Below are 20,619 nucleotides of genomic sequence, written 5' to 3'. Positions count from 1 at the left end.
GGAACCTACCTTCACGGCCCTTCTAGTGAGTCTCTGAATCACACAGGGAGACAGGATCCTTCAGGCTCCCCGGAGGCCAGGGAGGGATGACTGTAATTTGGAGCATGAGCATTTGGACTAAATAGCAGCTAAGCGAAGTGTGAGGGAACTGAAGGAGGAAGTTGGAGTGCTATATGCTGTGTGTCTTGCTTACCATCCAGTCCAATGACAATTTGCATTTCTTTGAGAAAAGCCTAGGGATGTTTGTTATTGAGACCCCTTCCAACCCTCTGTCCTCTATCACCTTACTTTGTGTGTGTGTGTGTGTGTGTGTGTGTGTGTGTGTGTGTGATTGCACTGTTAGTTCGCAACTTGATAAAATTAGTTTCTGTCTCATTCTCCTCCTATAAGTGGATCCAGCTCAGTTCCTGCCTACTACCGTTTCTTAAAACGTCGCCACCATGTCAGGGCAGCCTAATAGGTGACTTACAATCTCAAACACGATCTCAGCGGCCACCACTTTCCGAACATCTTTCTGAGTTCCTTTTTGGTCTTACGTCACCCAAATTTCCAGAAATCTGCTCAAAATGCCTAATGAGGCAATAAATTCCTTTATTGACTGTTCAGAATGTGGAAACAAATTGGAGTGACTCACTTGGGCCTTTTCTTAACCCTCTCATTCTGCAAAACAGTTTATTTTGCTGAAAGAATGGGGGAGGGGGATGAGCTGACGGTTTAAAATTAACTAAATAGGTCTTCCCTCCTTTATGCGTCCAAGACATTTAGTAGATCTTTCCACAAGAGTATATGTTACAGCTTAACTGCGCTTGTAAAGAGCAAAAGCAACTTATTTAGCATCGTCCTGAAAATAATTCTCGTCTTTGTCTTTCCTCATATGATTTATTACCCAACTAGTTATTGTTTTCACGTAGGGTTTGCTTGGCTTATTGTTGTTGGATGTCCACGTCTTGTTTGTACCGTCTGAAGCTGCAGGGCTGCCATGAGCAGGATCTCCACGTAGTAACTGGATGATTTGTACGTGGTCTAACGTGCAGCTGGCACACGGTACACCGTAAAGTGCGAAGAAGGCACCAGAGGCAGAAGTTGTCACGGAAAACCTACATTCATCTCTACAGCCTGCTTTTTAAAATATTGAATAAAGACTAAAAGGAGAAAAGTCAAGGAGGATGCTTCTCATTTCTTTTTGTGCATCCAGTCACCAAAACACAGAAATCTTAAGGGTGGTGCGGGAGAGAAGCAGATCAACACTTATCCCGGAAAGTTGAAAGTCAGCACTTTGCTTTCTCTTTTAAAATAGTGGCCTTTCCCACAGTTAAAAATAGTGCTCCTCTCTTCCCCTTTTTCTCTTCGTTTTAGATTTGGCCTACACAACATGCTTGCTTGGGGTTCTGGCCAGGGACATGGGCAGGAAATGGAAACAACCTGGAGCGACTATCATGTCACAGGTTCAATCTGGGACACTGGAAATAACTTTAATAAGTTTCTATTTGGGGGTTTCTAAATTGTTTCTTCTTATTTACTTCTTTAATTATTGTCTGTATGAGTTGTTAGGATTCCCCAAAGACAGAAGACAGCAAGACAAGAACCAAGATAGTTAGACATAAAATATATGGTTGCTTATTTTGAATGTTTGAGAATTTAAGATTTTATTTTATTCTAATAAATTGGATTTTATGTTTATATATAATTAATATTTATCATAGTAGATGAGAATATCTATATAAACATATATTGTGTCTAATCTCTATTTCTACCTATATTTATATCTTATCTATCTATAATCTATATATTCACTAATAATACCAAAGAAAATTTTTGTAATGTCATATAAAAATAGCAATAAAGTAGGGGAGAAAGATCCAGATATTTTTATATAAAATTTAATATGGATCTTACTACAAATACATGAGGCCATATAAGTGTTCTTATGTGAATGTTTTGCATTTGATTAAATGCATTAGCAAGCTGATTATATACAAGGTCCAGTTGCCTTCCCCCCAAATCTTTTCCTAGCACCTTTAAGATTACAGAGAAATACCCTAGTCACTGAAATGCATTAATATACTCTCCTTGTTAACGTGTTACTAAAGCCATTAGAGCTAGCCCCAATTGTTTATCCTTAAAGTCAAGCCATAAGTGGGAAGACATACTTAACTAGCATACGGAAAAATACTGTAACTCTCATTCTTTTCATCAATTCATTACAAAAGATAACTACAGATAAAGAAGTGATGTTGAAGACACGATTATTCTTCCTGTAAATAAGCGGACTCATCTTTTTAACAATTTACCTAGAAGTAGTGAAGCTTTAGCTATGTTTCCTGCTGTACTCGTTTTCCACCTGTTTAATCTTTTATTTATAAACGGATTCGGGCATTTCATGAGCTCCTTTGCTGATGCTTACAATTTTCTTTAGTACTCTGTATCTACAGAGCTGAAAATATCTGAATGTTTACCCAAAATTCTGATTATATGTCTTGCATATGACATGGGAATCTATCTCAATTTCAGTGCTGAGATGAAATATCTTGAGTCATAAATGGATAGTAGATGAGTGCTTAAAAGTACTGTAAGAATAAGCCAAGAGCACTCTTAAAGTCCCCAGGCTGCATTTATCTAGAAGTGCCTTCTTGGCAGGCATTCAGCAGGTCTGTCTGATTTTAATATATAGTTCCAGAAGCTAAGTTGTGAAGCCCAATACCTGGGTTCTTGTTTCCGTGTTTGAGGAAACAGTTTGTAGCATGAAATAAATGTTCTACTCTTCTGAGCACCATTCTCCATGCCCATCTGGGTGAAGTGTTTTGGGCTTTTATCAACTCTAATTCACCTTTTATATAATTATATTCTGAATGGTTTGCTCTCTGTAAAGTGTTGTCCATGTCGTAGACACTGTAGACTTTATACCATTTCAATTCACTTTCTTGTATGGCAACTAGAGGAAGTCATACAAAACTAGATTTATCTTTCTCTTCCCCCGTATAATCAAAAAAATCATTCAATAAATAGAAATGTCCAAATGATGGAATAGCAAAGTAGGAATCCAAGAAGTTCCTGATATGATGGATGGTCAAATGCACTACAATGGAAGGAATTGTCATGGGGGAACGGGAGTCACCTTGGTCATGTTATATATGTTAAACCAGTTTTCTCTGGTTCCTAGTCCATTCCCATGTGACTACAACTAAACTAAGTGTATTCTTCCTCTGTATCTTGTATGATTGTAATGAGTGCTTCTGTTGCTGATGCATACGCTTCTCTTCCTTTGCAAATGTTTACAGAGTCTTGGGTAGCTTAGAGTCATAAGATACCATCTTCCTTGATCATAGATGACTTCTCATGGTTGCACATTTGACCCACACTAGATGAAGTATAATTACTTACTAAATAATCCATCATCTCTAATCTGAAAAATCCCAAAATCTAAAGCAGAAGGTACAAGGAACGAATTTTCAGGGAAAACATCAACTATTAAAACAGTGAGAACATCAGTAAGGAAAGACAAAGGGTTCCCGTGGAGATTCAGAACCAAGTCCCAACGCCACCAAAGAGCAAGATGAATTTTTCATGTTAGACTGTACAAGATGATCCAGCAGCGGCTTAGGAAATGTGTATTCTGTTAAACCTATTTGTTCAATAATTTTTTTCAAATTTGTTTTTTTTCCACTTGTAGAAATATGTTTTTCATTGAGCCCATAGTATTCTAGATTTTTTTCATTAAGTTACATTTATAGAATTTTTTATAGAACTTTAAAAGAATAAGTTCTGCGAGTCATCCATGGAATATGACTTGGCGTGTGAGGCAAGACCTATAATGGGTGTAAAAATACACTCCTAAGAGTTAACGCAAATGTCTCGGTAGAATAGGAAAGTTGGCAATATTATCTAAGTGATACATAAAGTCAATTGTAGGAGTGTGCTTTATTAAACTTTGTTCCACCAATTTTACAGTCTAACCTTAAACACTGCTCCCTATTAATTTTTATTGTACTAAAATATGATCCGTTTGCATGTTATAGTCTGCCTAACACTATCTATCACCTACAGGGAAATGTTCCCCACACGTAGCCCTTGATTAAACACAGTGAGAATCTCCCACTGCCTGCGTTTAAAGACAAGGTTTAAATTAGCTTACCTTTACATGACGTCAGATCTTGTATTTCAAGAGCCCTCTGAAGCAAGGAGAAAAGCATAATGAAGCCATAGACCAAGGCACTTCATTCATTCATTAACTGAAAATATTACCTCATTTATTGAGTGTCCACCTGAAGTTTTCCTTTCAGTAAGTACCAAGTTTCATTAAACATCTATTGAAATGCAGTGGGAAAGAATGGCATTCCTGAAGATGTACAATGATATAATTTTCCATATAAGTTTACTAGAGGGAACCGTTACAGTAGAATCATCACATCTGTTTGGGTACATATAGAGTGGGTGGAATATTCATGAGTTTTGAGTTCATGGCCTACCAAAGAGCTACTACAGACTTTGACCATGTGAAAAAACTTTTGAAATTACCCTGCCTAAGGAAACCAAAATGGGAGAGAGATCACTGGATAAATGGCAAGCCACAGTTATGTGAAAGGAGAAAAGCAGGCTTGTTGTTCTTTGCAACTTAGCATCCAGTGAGCAAATCCACCTCATGCAAGTAACAGTTCATCGTGCTGCCCTGTTTGCCCATCAGTTTGAAGCTTCAACTAAAACTCAGTAAAACTGCATTTAAATGAAAGAAGAACTGTTAGAGAAGTCAATCTAGAGACTTCGGAGTGTAATATCTCCTCAAATAATAGATCATCTCTAATCTGAAAATTCTAAAAGCTAAAATAGAAGATATAAAGAAAGAATTTTTGGGAAAAAAACATCCAATTCTTTAAACTCTAGAAAGCCAGTGTCTTCTAAATGCCATTTGAGAAGTCAATGGAAAAAAATACTTTTTTTATGAGTCACAGTAAAATACCACAGAAATTAGAACAACCCACAGATTAATTTTTACTTACTCTTAATACTATCGAATATAGGTATATTATTCTGTATCAAAAAATGCTCAGGTGAGACATTTTAGAGATTTTGAATTTCTTTTTCAGATTTTAAAATAATGCATAGATGTTGTGAGATGTTTTGGAGACAAGGCCCACTTTGAAGTTGTATTCATGTGTGTCCATACGTGTTTCATTTGCACCTTGTTCCTTAGAGGCAATGAAATGTTTTTAGTATGATACATCAGATAAGGTCAGATGTGAACGTTTCCACCAACGTTGTCTGTTTCGAAACCGAAGGCTTGGCATTTCACAATGTTTTCGATTTTTGGAATTCTCAGATTTGAGGTGGTGGGATGACACATAGAATTAAAATCCAGTCTTTATCTCCTCAAAATAGTGGGGAAACTTACATAGCCCTTTCTTTTTAAATGGTACCTGGGGACTCACTTTTCAAATTTAAAACCTATGAGATTTCCAGTCCATATCTTTTCACAAGTATACGCCAGAAAAGAAAAATAAAAACAGGAGGTTCTCAGTCTCACTCTCTCAGCACTATCCTACGTAGGCCCTACCACTTTGTAGGTCAGAGTTGAGTTTTGTTCACTGAACTTTGTTTTAAGGTTGGATAAAAGATCCTCCAAACCATTTTACAGTTCATCCCTCAGTGAAAAGCCATTTCAGCCGAAGAAAACCTGTGGCTTCCCCCTATCCTGTCAACACCGAATCACAACTCATGATTCTACTGTTTCACGTGGCAAACTTGGTTTAAGTGCACAGAACTTTTATAGTTTAGTGTAGTATGAGTCATTAATGGACAATTTGGCTGTATATTCCAAACACTTCAAGAGAGGCACTTTATGTTTACACGGACAAAGGTCAAGTGCAAGCCAATAAAGACAGATTTCCTCCCTCAGACAATCCCCCATCCACCGTAAAAAGTATTACATCCACAACTGGAAGCCTGCCATTGACTTCTCCCACCAGAACACCAAGGTATCTACTGAAAATTTTCTTTTATTGAGAATGCATTGCTATCACGTCAAGTAGAAACAAAACGAAAATGTTGTTTTTTACTTTTTCTTTTAGTTTTGTTTCCAGTGTAAAAATGAACAAGGACAGCCCTTCCTGGAAAGCATACCGTAATAATGTCTAATGGGAAAAATTAAAAAGCTAAGCATTTCTTTCCAAGTAACACTACTTGCTAAACTTGGCTGTACATTGGAACTGCCGGGGGAATTGGACAAGATCGTATGGCCAGCATTCTAGGAGTCAATATTTCTATTTAACTGGTTTGTGCTGTCTTTGGCAGAGGGGTTCTAAACCTCCCCAGGGGGTTTGCATGTTCAGCTCAAGTTAAAAAACTGCTATCCTACAGTGCGGATTACTACAAAGTTATGCTAATCCTAAAATAATTTGGAAACTTTTAGTGGAAATAAACAAGGTGGAGAATATTTGATACCATCATATAGTTACTGAGATGTTCATAATGAAAAGAAATAGGACGTATAAAAGTATTGTGTCAAGTCAGACTGGCCCATTCAGTTTTTATAAATTGCTTTAATGACACAGTACAGAATAAGATGTTTAGTAAAATCATATATACATGTGTAAGGAAACCTGGATTTTAAAAGCATACCTCTATTAAATCACCATGTCTTCTTTGTTCCCTATAGGGGTTATGGAAGAGAATATTACATGCTTACTTTTGGCAGTCCAATTGTCTCACCTATAAACTTCTTCCAAAGTGCCAACTGGCTTTCTTAGCCATCAGTAAAAATATGTTTAATTCAATTTTTAAAATGTAATTAAAATAAATTTACATCACTTTGCCTCTCTCCAACTCTTCCCATGTCCCTCCCCTGTTAAACCCTCTCAAATTTTTGTCTCAAACTCATTGTTTATCATTGTGGCATACGTACACATATAAAATCATAACTATATAAATACAACAGTTCATTCAGCATTGCTGAATGAAGTCAGTATATGACTTCAGGGCTGACCACTTAATATTGTATAACTAATCAGGGGACTCATTTTTGGGGAAGACAAACGCCATTGCTCAATGGTCCATGTAACCTGTAGTTCCTCAGTTCTTTGTTTTTGACTTTCCACATTAGCATATGTGTGGGTATTATATGATGGCAATGATATTTCAGTTACCTAAATTGTTACAGTTCTTCCTGAAATTAATGTTTATATTAATATACTACAGATAACAGAAAGGAAAAGTAAAGTAACGAATTAAGACTTACCTGGGTAGTATTAATTTAATAAAAAAATAGACTCTGCCTTTACCAAATGAACTATAGTTAATAGTCTTCTAATCATATAAACTAGTTCTTTACAAATAGACTCTTATGATCTCTATATAATGGAAAATGTATATATCATAACTTGTAAAAATTCATACATACAACCAATATCAATTCTATGTGCACCCTGTTTACTTATTTATTTGGTTGGTAGGTTATGCATGAGAGCTCACAAAATTGTCACCCTCCCAAATTACCTGATAATAATTTACGTCGTTATTGTAGAAATGGCATTTCAGCAGAACTCATGGTAAAAAATATTTAGAATACTTTCATTTTTTACCAGTACTATCAGATTTTGTCTTTGAAAAGAGAAAATACCCTGCTGCCTTTGAACCCTCCCCCTGCATTAATCTATGGGGTACCAAATCCTAAATATTGATGGAAAGCCCCTGAATCCTCAGAAATGGTAAGAAAGTAAATCATAGGCTGAAGAGATTGCTCAGGTTTTTTTTCAAGTGGTAGAACCTAAGTCCAGATCCCCAGACCCACAGAGTGCCAGATGCACTGATGGGCATCCATCATTCTGGGGGTGCAAGTGTAAGAGAGGGAGAAACATCAGGAATCACCAGGAGCTTGCTGGCCAGCCCTCTTGGCACACACAGTAGCTTCCTGGCTGAAACTCAGATGTAAACATCTGATGAGGCTCCAGAGCTGGGACTCACACTTCAGCATGATGATCCAGAACCCTTATCCAGAGAAGCTCTAGATCTGGGACTCAGCATCAAGTGTGGCTCCAGAGCCGGGGCTCAGATCTAAGTATTATGTGAATATCTGTTCAGTTTCAATGACAGGCCAAACAGCTAGGGCTGGTCAACAAGAATGTGTTGGTTAAAGACAGTTCTTATCTGTAGTCACAAAGAATACTTGGGATTCCAGGGACCGTTGCATGAATTTTGGGCTATATGGAACGTGATACAGATACACAACCATGTTTATTGATGGACACAGCCATGCACTGTTAGCTAGGAAGAACAACTACTACACAGGTTATGAAGTATAACATAAAATGAGATCCTGTTTTAATGAAGGTATAGAATGGCTATATTAGTGGTAGAAACACAGGGATATTTTCTCGAACTTTGGTAATGGGTATATGTATCAGAATCATTTTAAAAGAAAAAGCACTCTGGTCGTAGTAAATTAGAACTAACATTGATACAATACTTACTGTGTCCATAAAGGTTTTTTTTTTAAGCGAATCTTAAATTTTCTCAGTTGGTAGATTAATTCCTAGTATGTCTGAATCCCCAGGTTTGATCACCAAAACCATACAAAGCGAGGTATGATGGGATATGCCTTTAATTACATCACTCTGGAAGTAGAGGCAAGAGGATCAGGAGTTTGGAGTCACCCTCTGTCACACAGCCAGTTCAAGGTCGGCCGTGGTTCCCTGAGACACCCCAAGGAAACAAACAACGAAGAACCTTGAATAATCCATATAACAAATTTTTTCCTAACAGCAAAAAGGTTAAGGCAGGTCAAGTTAAGATTCCTGTTTTACAGATGAAAAGGATGAGGCTTGGAAGGCATCCATGATTTCGCCACTGACTTCAAATATTGACTGCCCAAATTCCAAAGAAATGTTTTCGGATACCATAATGCCAGGTTCTCCCTGCTTCTTGGCTATTCCGCAGAACCCTTGCTATGTCTCCTGTGAAGATTGTCAAAGTTTAGTGTTGAGCCAGTCAGGACCTCTATGCTTTCCCATCTTCAAAGGCCAATCAATCAGATGTTCATAATGACGGCACTAAGCTCTATGTGTATTTGAAATCTACATGATATAATACCAACTAAACCAAAGCTGGATAATAAGGTGGAGGAAAAAGCTCAAGTCTGGCAGCCCAGACCAGAAAGCTGCTCCAAGCCCAGTCAGCTATGCCTTTTTCATGCAAACAAGGAAGGAAGGCGCTCATTACCAATGGTGGGCTCCAGCCTGGTTAGCACCTAGAAATGTAGGGTATGCATCCAAACCCATGCCCTCAGGTCTCCTTCCTTTGTCCATTGTATTTTCTCAAGCCATGGAAGTAAATAAGGCTTCACTTCTGGAAAGGGATATTTATATGCAGCTATCTCACTGCAGGCTGATACACAAAATCTCTCCCTCAGTTTGTCACTGTATTTGCCTATTAAGTCTCAGTGGGAGGCCAGACCAAAATTGCAGGATAACTGTGCAATACCTAAACACATTCCAGTAATTTGGGTTCTGACAAGCAAGCTACCATAACATTCAAATTCCTCTCCCTGCATCCCACAGCCATGGAGCTGGTCTAAATGAAACAGGCAACTCCGAAGCCATTTGTAAAAGCATCGCTGTTTTTCTGTTTTCTTTCTCTCCAATAAAATTTGATTCATCTTTAGGGGTTCACTCCTTTCGCCATCCTGGCTACTGCTGTGGGCAATAGACTGTAGGAGCAGTGGACCAGTGGCCATTCTCAGCAAGTGTCTGACAGACAGCTGGGTGCAGATTAAAAGTATCCTGGCTTTCTACTAATCCTTTACTGAAAATTTGATTTAAATAGAAACATGTATTATCACTCAAAAGGACAAGCGCTGTACAATGTTTTCCAATGGGTTCCCTCCCCCACTTTACTCACAGCCCTGTGGATGTAGGGAAGGTGGGCAATAAAGCTGGCTTTGGTGGGATACAATTGTTTCAATCGCTTGCCTCTGACTTCATTCTTTAATGAACATCTCTGGAATCAGTAATTACTGTGGGAACACATCTTTAGAGCTATTCTCAAAGACCAAAACTGGCAGAGGGTGGTTTTATAAAGTTCACAAAATGAATGGTGCCTTATTGCCATAAACAAAGGGATTTTTTAACAACCAACTTTAAAACACTCGGCGAATTACTGATAAGTGAATGAGAGAATACAGATAAGTTTTTAATTGATGAGAAAATGAAGGATTAGACTAATAGTGCATTTCAACAATAAGCCCAGATTCAAATTTGGGCCTTCCACAGTTGAAATAAGCAATTTAAAAGCCCTCTATCCCCTCAAATAAAAAGACTATTTCTTCTGCAACATTTCTGATTAAAACCTCCTAAAATGTGCATTGCTAGTGTTCCAGGACAGAATGGATTCTCCACTAGCCTTAAAACTTACACAGCAAGTTTCTAATACTAGTTTTGAAATCTGAGAGATCGTTACTAAATAAGCATGGTAATCCTTACTATAATTCCAAAAGAGCTTTTCACAGAATTTTTAATAAGTAATCTTAAAATTCATATAGAAGCACAAAACACTCAGGATATCAAAAACAATCCTTAAACACACACACACACACACACACACACACACACACACACACACAGGAATTGAATTATAAATGAAAGGGTATCCATGCTGTACACAACTCAGGCAGTATCTGCTCTAAGCTGTACATTTCATATCCAAATGTTTTACTAAATTATCCATGCCCTTTTCATGTTTTCCAAATTAATGGAGTATCTTGGAGTACACTCTGGCTTTGGTTTTGGATTTCTGTCTTCTTGTGCTTTGTGTTGCTTTGTTTTTCTGTTTTAACTTTCCTTTAGCATTCTAAAGTTTCGACTACTTCAAAATCCAGCCAAATAAATTCAGCCAAGTATCATGCACTTCTTAAAAAGCACAACACAATATCTTTTTTCTAAAAGTTCTCTTTTAACAGTCTGGCAATAGCTCAGTGTGTAAAAGTACTTGCTAGACAATCCCCACAGCCCAGTTTTAAGAGCCCAGACACTATAGTATACACATCTGTAATCTCAGAGCACCTCTCTGTAGAGATGGAAGGTAGAAACAGGAGAATGTATAGACCTCAGGGGTCAGCTAGGCCTAGTTTAAACAGCAGCAAAAGGAAAACAAAAAACACACCAGGTTACCAAACAAAACAAAACAAAACAAAACAAAAAAACAAAAACAAAAAACAACAACAACAACAAAAAAAACCACCGGGTTACAAAAAAAAAAAAAAGGTAAAGGCTTGCCCTTTGACCCCCCATATGTATGTGGTGGCACTGGCATTTACTTCCTTGACACGTAAGTCAGCATTCACATCTACTCTCACACACAAGCATATCTCAAGAATAAAATATTTTAACAATTTTTGAGGTAACAAAACAATTTTATAATTTCCCCCTTCCCTTTCCTCCCTCCAAAGCCTCCCATGTATCCGCCTTTGCCTTCCTTCAAATTCACTGCCTCTTTTTCTTTGAGTATTGTCGTGTGTGTGTATGGTGTGTGTGTTGTGTGTATGTATGTATGAATGTATGTTTGTATTATAATTATTCTTGGTTGTCAACTTGATTACATCTGGAACTAAAAGCCACAAGTGGAAGACATACCTGGAGGGATTTTTTGTTAATTCTAAGTAGGAAAATTAGCTTCAAATCCAGACATTTTAGGTAAGGAGACACACTGTCAATCCAGATCTTTTGAGCTGGGAAACATACATGCCTTTAACTCGGATCGAATCTCAGCCACACCTTCTGTTGGATGTCAATTTGAGATGTGGAAGAAGGAAGCTCTTGTTCCTCCCTTCACCTTGCTACCAAGCCCATTCTTTCACTGATCTCAGAGCCTACTTCTTTGGAACTCTATTCATGATTCCAGCAATAACCATTTGGTATTGGCTAACCTACTGGAAATTAATTTTTTTCTAAGGCTGACAAGTAGTTTCATAAATAAAGACACATGCTACCAAGTCTGATGACCTGAGCTTGGTTCTCAGGATCTACCTCGGGGAAGCAGGGATCCTCTGATCTCCACAGGTACACATACACATGAGGGCTCCTGCCCCATACACAAAGTGAACAAAGAAAAAGAAACTTTAAATTTTACTTTTAGAATTTAAGAGTTTTCACTTTTGAAATAAAATTATTAAGCAGTTAGGAATAGGGAGGGTCCTTAGATGAAATGCCCTACAGTGGGGAGAGAGAACATGTAGAGCTCACGTCCTGCAAAAAGACAGAGCATCAAGTGAGGGATGGGGTTGCTATCCCACAGTCAAAAACTCTGACCCAGAATTGTTCCTGTCTGAAAGAACTGCAGGAACAAAACCGGAGAAGAGCCTGAGGGAAAGGAGGTTCAGCAACAGGCCCAAAGTGGGATCTAACACAAGGGGAGGCTCCGAGGTCTGACAATATCACTGAGGCCATGGAGTGCTCACATAAAAGGACCTATCATGACTGCCCTCCAAAAGACCCAACAAGCAGCTCAAAGAGTCAGATGCAGATACTTAAACCCAACCAATGAACAGAAACTGCTGACCCCTGTGGTTGAATTAGGGAAAAGCTAGGAGAAGCTGAGGAGGAGGGCAACCCTGTAGGAGGTCCAGCAGTCTCAATTAACCTGGACCTCGAGATCTCTCAGACACTGGATCACCAACCTGACAGCACAGACCAGCTGATATAAGGCCCCCAACAGAAATACAACAGAGGACTGCCTGGTCTGGGTTCAGTCAGAGAAGATGCAACTAACCCTCAAGAGACTGGGGGCCCAGGGAGTGGGGAGGTCTGGTGGGGTTGGGGGAAGGGAGTAGTGGGTAGGGATAGGGACTGGGGACATCCTCATGGAGACAGGGGGGAAGGGTATGAGATGTGGGACAGTCAGAGGGTGGAACAGGAGGGAGATAAGATCTGGAGTATAAAAAAGAGATTAAATAAAATTTGTAAAAAAGACAGTGATATAAATCATTTGAACTACAAAGTACAAAGGGCATAACAGACAAGGTGGGAAATTTTTAAATGAAGCAATTACTCAGTTAATGTGAGAATATCTCTCAGTTATTTATCCAGCCTATATGTTTGTAAATAAAAGAAGAAAAAGATCCAAGAGTGAAAAGTGTGTGTGTGCGAGCATCTGTGCAAATGAATATACATATGTGTAAAATCTATAATTACAACAATAATGAACAGTTATTGTATTGGCTAGTTTTGTGTGTTAACTTGACACAAGCTGGACTTATCACAGAAAAAGAGCTTCAGTTGTGGAAATGCCTTCAAGAGATCCAGCTGTAGGGCATTTTCTCAACTAGTGGTCAAGGTGGGAGGACGCAGCCCATTGTGGGTGGTGCCATCCCTGGGCTAGTGGTCTTGGGTTCTAAAAGAAAGCAAGCTGAGCAAGACAGGAGAAGCAAGCCAGTGAGAAATATCCCTCCAAGGCTTCTGCATCAGTCCCTGCTTCCTGATCTGCTTGACTTCCAGTCCTGACTTCCTTTAGTGATGAACAGCAATGTGGAAGTGTAAGCTGAATAAACCCTTTCCTCCCCAACCTGCTTCTTGGTCATGATGTTTGTGCAGGAATAGAAACCCTGACTAAGACAATTATCAAGTAGTCACTGAGCTCCGTGTTAAGTGTCTGGCAGGTATGAGCTTCCTTATTACACACTATACCTTTAAGAGGCAGGAATTACCCACATGTTAAGCACAAGGAAACTAAGGATATGAGACACTCCGCTGGCCGAAATGGGACCAAGTTTTAAATCTGCATTTATTTAATTCACTCTAAGAGGTTAGTTTCATCTTGGCATAATCACATGTACACTTTTCCACAGATGAAGAAAAAAAATCAATCTCAATGGAGTTCATCATCTCCCAGCAGAACACTGGTCCAAATGGTTTAGCCATAGCCACAGTGCTATTGTCAATATACTGCCAGACTGACAAGATACATTCCTAGGAAAGAGGTGACAGTCAGTAACCTCTGTAAAAAGAAATATCACATCATCTAAAAGTAAACCAAATTAGGATGAAATATAAGCAGGCCTAATAACCGTAGGGACATAGTTTCTCATAGTAATTAACTTTGTGGAATACTCTCATTGTGCTTGTATCCAAAATGTATTGGCTTCCCTTTTATTAATAACAGTAAGTGGGTACATATAACAAACTCCATGTGGAATAGCCTCTCACTGTTCTGATTGGTGTTTTCTGTCATTCACTGTAGCACAATTCACAATGCATTCTAAGATGAACTCATAGTTTTCTATTCCATTTAAAAATCTGCCCTTTTCCATTTAAAATAGGCCCCACTTGTGGAAGCCTAAGGATATTCCTCGGAGGGTAAAATTCTTGCGATATAAGTTTGCAGACATGAGTTAGTTACCCAGTACTCATTTGAACAGCTAGAGGAGGCAGCATGCCATTGTAATCCCATCATGAGGAGGAGGAGCCAGGGGAACACTAAAGACTCTTTGCTAGCAGGTCTAGCCAGCTATCAACGCTCACATTCAGCACAAGACCCTATGTCAAAAGGTAATATGGAGAGCAGAGGGGGAAATCCCACATTGACTGCTGGCCTCCACAAGTGAATACATGGATATACCTGTACATGTGCCCATGCATGCATAACACATGAAAAAAACACACAGATAACCTCAATAACAATATAATGTGAAAAGTGAGAGTAAATGTGTTGGTTAGTTTTCCTGTCAACCTGACATAAGCTAGACTCATACTGAGAACATGCCTCTATTAGATGGACTGTAGCCAGGGTTTCTGACTTAGCTCTTGCCTCTACGTTCCTGCCTTGGGTTCCTGCTCTGCATTCCCACACCATTGGACTAAGGTCTGGAGGCTGTAACACTGGAGTTTATTCTTTCCCACTTGTTTTTGGTGAGTGTTCTAACACAGAAGTACAAAGCAAACTGACACAGAAAGTCAGCTCCTGAGCTATGCAGATAGCGTGTCACTCAGCAAACCCTATAACATTTGGTAGACAATATGATAGTCTAAAATTTGGCTGCTATTTCTAAAGTATTTACAAATTGTAAAGTGATATCTATTCCAGCACACCATGAAACTAAAACCCTGTTTTATTGACAATTTCAAATATTCCATTTAAGAAGTAACATGATAAACTATAATATAAATAGCTTACTTCAATCAAATGTTTAGGCAGACATCATAAATGAAAATATAAATTTTGGGGTAAGAAACAAAATTCTATATCTTAATGACAAAGTGAGGTTCCAGAAAAGTCAAAGGCAATAGGAAAGTTGTTTTCAATGTTGACCAAAATATCCTAAAACCATGTACACTCACATCAGCAGCTGTCCTCTCAGACATTGCGCCTCAATTATGACTCAGGATACTAAGCACAAAAGCAGACGTGGTATAACTTCATTAATAAACTAGTAAAGGCGTGAGCTGTGCATGTTTAGCTTACACTTTAGGATCTCTCGTGTTGGAGGGCAACCTAAGCCATTGGCTTGCTTAGGCTTCACTGCTTCTAGTGATGGAAAAGGTTGGAGAAGGCACCAGAACTGGGGGTTAAGTTGAGAACAGTCCCCAAGAGAATCTTCCGTTGTAATCCATGTGGAATAGAAGAGGAAAACTGTCAATGAAAGATCTCAGAATGCTTTTTCTTATTAATAAAAAAGCTAGAGGACTGAGGAAGAGGGGCCTAGATGAACTAGGAATTTCATTTTGAAAGCAATGAGTTTGGAGTATCTATTAGCAGCGTGTGTAGAAACATTCATAATGTATAAATGTTATAAAGTTGCGTATTTAAGAGTTGACTTCTGCATTGTGATTTGGAAGTGCATTACTTAAATATCATGTGTGAAAGCTAATATTCAAGCTACACTTACAGCAATGTGAATGGCTACACTCAGAAATATAAAAAAGCAGTATGAAGAAAAGAGATTGAGCTCTGACCCACTCCAACATGATTTAAAGAATAGGACGAGGAATACAGAAAGGGCAGATGGAGGTATGTCACTTGTGATTTGTCCCATGGCTAATGGATCCATTTATTCTGCTGTAACTTTGAGTTTGCCTTTTCCATAGAATGCATGCCAAAAATGATACTGTGTTCAGACACACGCCTAGACTATAAGAGATGGGACATTCTACTTTCATCACTAGTTATCCTGAACCTCAATGCGTAAAGCTCAGTTTCCTCAAAATAGACTCTCAAGAGAAATCCTGGTCTATAATATTTGAGTTAATTTCACCAAGGAAGCAGCTGAATACGTGAAGATTGCCTTGAAACAGTAAGAGCCGAGCATTCCCTACCATACAGGCCCTCAGAAATCATGTTCTGTGGAAGCTTCACGGTAGCCATGCCTTGTCCCAAGGCCAAGTCACAATTCTTGTTAGATATGATACACATGTAAAGCAGTACTGAGGAAGAAGTAACATAGGAGACCAGCAAAGAAAAGAATAAAGGAAGTCCCAGGGCAGCATAATAAAACCAATAACCAAATCTCAAAAGTCAAACTAGGAAAGAATTCATGAATGACATTCATTTGTCATATGAAATGGTGCTTGAATAAGAAGCAAATTGAGAATTGATCATTATATTTAGTGACATAAAGGTCAGTGGCAACTAAATTGAGAGTTGTTTCCTTAGAAGTTTGGACACAAATCCTTCTGGGAATGGAGTAAAGGAAAATTGGGAGCATAGGAGCTAGAAGCGGAGAATTTGAAAAATTCCTAAATTTCTTCCTAAAAGGACATAAGAGAACTAGATACAAGTTAACATGAATAAAGGGGATATATTCCTGCATGGCAGTATAAATACAGAACAGCCCTAAGCTGTTGGAAATGTTCTTATGGGGCTGAGGAAGTTAATGGAAAGGGAGAGTGATAAGACCACAGCAGCACTGATCATGTGTTAAGGTCATGAGTAGAACTGCCACACAAGTAGAGATGTCAAAACATAAGCACCATATCTATGCTAACATGAGTAAAAGTCACAAACACCAAGACATGGAATTAAACAATATATGGGCATTTAGTTTCCAAAATGTGGTGCTGACACACAACCTGATCATGGATCACTTGAACATTATTAGTTTGGCTCTAGGCAGTTGTAGAAGTGAAGTATTTAATGGATATTCTAGCAAAAGAAATAAAATCTCTTTAATAAAATGTGTGAGTAGTTAGCAAAGTGGGAATACGGCCTCATTACTTCACTCTACAAAAATAAGTTCCAAGGGCCCATAACAGTTATATAGCTTAAAAATCAAATATGACTTATTTAAAAGCAAAACTAATGCAAACCTGAATCATTAACAGATCTGATATAGAAAGTATTCATGAGTTGCTAGTGAACCAGAATAGTGGAAAAGGGGAATTATCAAACTGTATGTTACCCATGAATATACTCAGTCTTCAGTCGTTTAGACATAGAACTCTCAACTACTACATATATGTATTTTAAATCTCCTCTTTTTTGCTGTTTCCAGTTCACAAATCTGTGAAATGTTTGAACCTAAGAGTTCTTCTCAGACTTAGGAACTGCTGGTTTCTCTGTGATTTCTGTGGTGCTGCGAGAGCTGATGCCAGTAGTCTATGTTGGAAGGAAGTGGGGAGACAGAAGAAGCCCTGCAATGACATCATCTGCAACATGAGAGGCATTGCATATTTGCAGTGTGGGGCTTTAGTTTCCTGAACCTCTACACACTACTAAGTGTGTATGGTCTTACTGTTCAAGGTATTTTATTTTTGTCTTGTACATCCATCACTTCAAAAATGAACAATAAATAATCTAAAATGACATTTGTTTTGTCATGGTGAAAGATGCCCGGACCTTCCCTTTTTACATTTCATGGGTGTGATGTTCTTTATAATTCCAATGTAGCAATCAAAAATCATTTAATTACTGTAGCTCCCTCAAGAATACCCAAGTTAATGATTATGGCCCTAGGTTAAATTTTACTCTCCTGGCTTATTCATTCCCGCTATATATTCTTATATCGTTTCATTTACATTTTGATTGCCATTGATTTGGAGGCACCAGGAGTCAGATCTGGATTAAATCATGGATCTATTTCACATCGCCTGTGCGTACTCATCTGATAAAATGAGAACAGTTATACCAGGTGTTGCAACAAACTTGAGGAGATGAAAAAATAACCCAATGAAAATGTTATATGAGGTACAAAATACATGAAATGTGCATTTGTTATTTTCACTTTAAAATACTAACCAAGAGAAACTCTGTAGCTGATTTAAAATTCAACTCCACGTGCCTTTCACAGCTCAAGTTAAAGACCTCATCTCAAAGGGAAATATAACAAAGAGAAATGTTTATAGCAGAACTAAGTATATTTACTATTTTAACATGTTAACAATTTTTATTATATAATAATTTGAACTATTAATGATTTAAACCTTCTAAAAGTAGAAAACATTTTCTATGAGAATGAAATATAAGTGAATATATCTACATATTACTTTTCTAGACTACCCAAAAAATAACATCAATCTAAAAATTCTAAGCATCTCATTGACTACATTTAAACTATAAAATAATTGTAAATGCTTATGTGCTTACTGTGCATGCTTATTCATAATTTTTGTAAATAATCTGTGGTAAAAATAAAGTCAATGGTTGGTTAGTTGTACCAATACAAGGAAAAAAGCTTCAAAATGGGAATTAAGAAATTTACCTCTTACAAATAAAAATTAAATACCATTTTTAGTACATTTCTTACTTGGGAATCTATGAACATTCAAACCTGAGGCACACATATATCATTGTCACATAGTGACTATAGTATTTTATAATGTATTTTCATTCAATTTAGTAAGAATAAACACTATCACGTTTTTCTAGGTCTATTAAGATTTTACTTTAGTCTGTATTTAAGGGATTTTTTTTCTGCCTAAAAAGAACAGCAATTAGATAAAAACTCAGAGTTTCCTGATCTAGAAGAGCTAACAAATATATTTCCTAAAGCATAATGACAGAGTGAGTCTAGAGCACGGTTCATGAATTAAGAGCACGAGCTGCTCTTACAGAGGATCTGAACTCGGTCTGCAGCATCCAACGTGGATGGCATATACCTGCCTGCAAAGCCAGTTCCAGGGGCCCTAACACCCTATTCTGGCCTTTGTAGATACCAACATTCACATGGCATACACATACACATACTTGCATGCATGCATACATACATACATACATACATACATACATACATATAAATAAAAACAAATGTTTCAAAAAAAATGACAGAATGACTTGAGGAATACAAGTCTGGTGTTTTTCTCCCCAAGCAGATAAGATTAGGGTAAGGGAAATGATGCCCACTAATTTTTACCATAGTCATCACACTGAGTGAAAAGTCATATTTTCAGAAATGACTCCTTAATGGCCTTTGTCATAGTTACTACTGCTGAGGTGAAACACCATAAGAAAACAACTTGGGAAGGAAAGGGTTTAATTGGCTTAGACTTCTATATACCATCCATCATCAAAGGAAGCCAGAAACATGGAGAAAGAAATTGATGCAGTGACTCTGGAGGGTGCTGCTTACTGGTTTGCTCATCATGGCTTGCCCAGCCTGCTTTCTTTTTTCTTTTTTTTTTCATAAGTGAATTTATTTATTTTTATTGGATTTTTTTTTACATTTCAAATGTTATTCCCCTTCCCGGCTTCCTGTCCATAAATCCCTACCCCATCCCCCTCCTCTTCTTCTATACAGGTGTTCCCCTTCCCATCCAACCCCCCTTTATGCCCCTCGACATTCCCCTACACTGGAGGTCCAACCATGGCAGGACCAAGGGCTTCTCCTTCCATTGGTGCCCAAGGCCATCCTTTGTTACATATGCAGCTGGAGCTGCATGGGTCAGTCCATGTATAGTTTTTGAATATTGGTTTAGTCCTTGGGAGCTCTGGTTGGTTGGTATTATTGTTCTTCTGGGGTTGCAAGCCCCTTTAGCTCCTTTAATCCTTTCTCTAATTCCTCCAATGGGGACCCCATTCTCAGTTCAATGTTTGCTGCTGGAATTTGCCTCTGTATTTGACATGCTCTGGCTGAGCCTTTCAAGAGAAAGCTCTATCAGGCTACTATCAACATTCATTTCTTGGCTTTATCAATATTATCTAGTTTTGATAGCCATATATATATATGTATATATGTATATATATATATATATATATGCATGCTGTATACTCAGAGGGGGGGGCAGGCTCTGAATGTCCATTCCTTCAGTCTCCACTCCAAACTCTTTGAATATTTTTGTTCCCCCTTTTAAGAAGGACTGCAGCATCCATACTTTGGTCATCCTTTGAGCTTCATGTGGTCTGTGGATTGTATCTTGAGTAATTCGAGCTTTGGGGCTAATATCCACTTATCAGTGAATGCATACCATGTGTTTGTTTTTCTGTTATTAGGTTACCTCACTCAGGAGGATATTTTCTAGTTCCATCTATATGCCTAAGAATTTCATAAAGTCATTATTTTGATAGCTGAGTAGTACTCCATTGTGTAGATGTACCACATTTTCTGTATCCATTCCTCTGTTGAAGGACATCTGGGTTCTTTCCAGCTTCTGGCTATTATAAATAAGGCTGCTATGAACACAGTGGATCATGTGTCCTTGTATTTTCAAGCAT

General features: G+C 38.1%; 1 long non-coding RNA gene across 12 annotated transcripts in view; it reads right to left on the bottom strand.

Annotated features, from left to right (window-relative positions):
- LOC103693508 (uncharacterized) overlaps window positions 1-20,619 on the bottom strand; it is a 490,050-nt gene that overhangs the window by 414,591 nt on the left and 54,840 nt on the right. For 8 of the 12 annotated variants that reach the window (XR_010056218.1, XR_010056220.1, XR_010056219.1 and 5 more), the window contains exon 1: window positions 10-18,319. The exons of 1 other annotated variant lie outside the window; for it this stretch is intronic. This is a non-coding gene — a long non-coding RNA (uncharacterized LOC103693508). Of the gene's footprint in view, window positions 1-9; window positions 18,323-20,619 lie in introns of those variants that run through there. 3 more of the 12 variants (XR_005491062.2, XR_010056221.1, XR_010056232.1) reach the window with 3 other exon arrangements.

The sequence above is a fragment of the Rattus norvegicus genome, chromosome 11, assembly GCF_036323735.1.
Source record: "Rattus norvegicus strain BN/NHsdMcwi chromosome 11, GRCr8, whole genome shotgun sequence".
In the NCBI taxonomy this organism is placed as follows: domain Eukaryota; kingdom Metazoa; phylum Chordata; class Mammalia; order Rodentia; family Muridae; genus Rattus; species Rattus norvegicus.
Note: the sequence above shows the minus strand (reverse complement) of the source record. Positions and strands in the feature narration are given on the sequence as shown.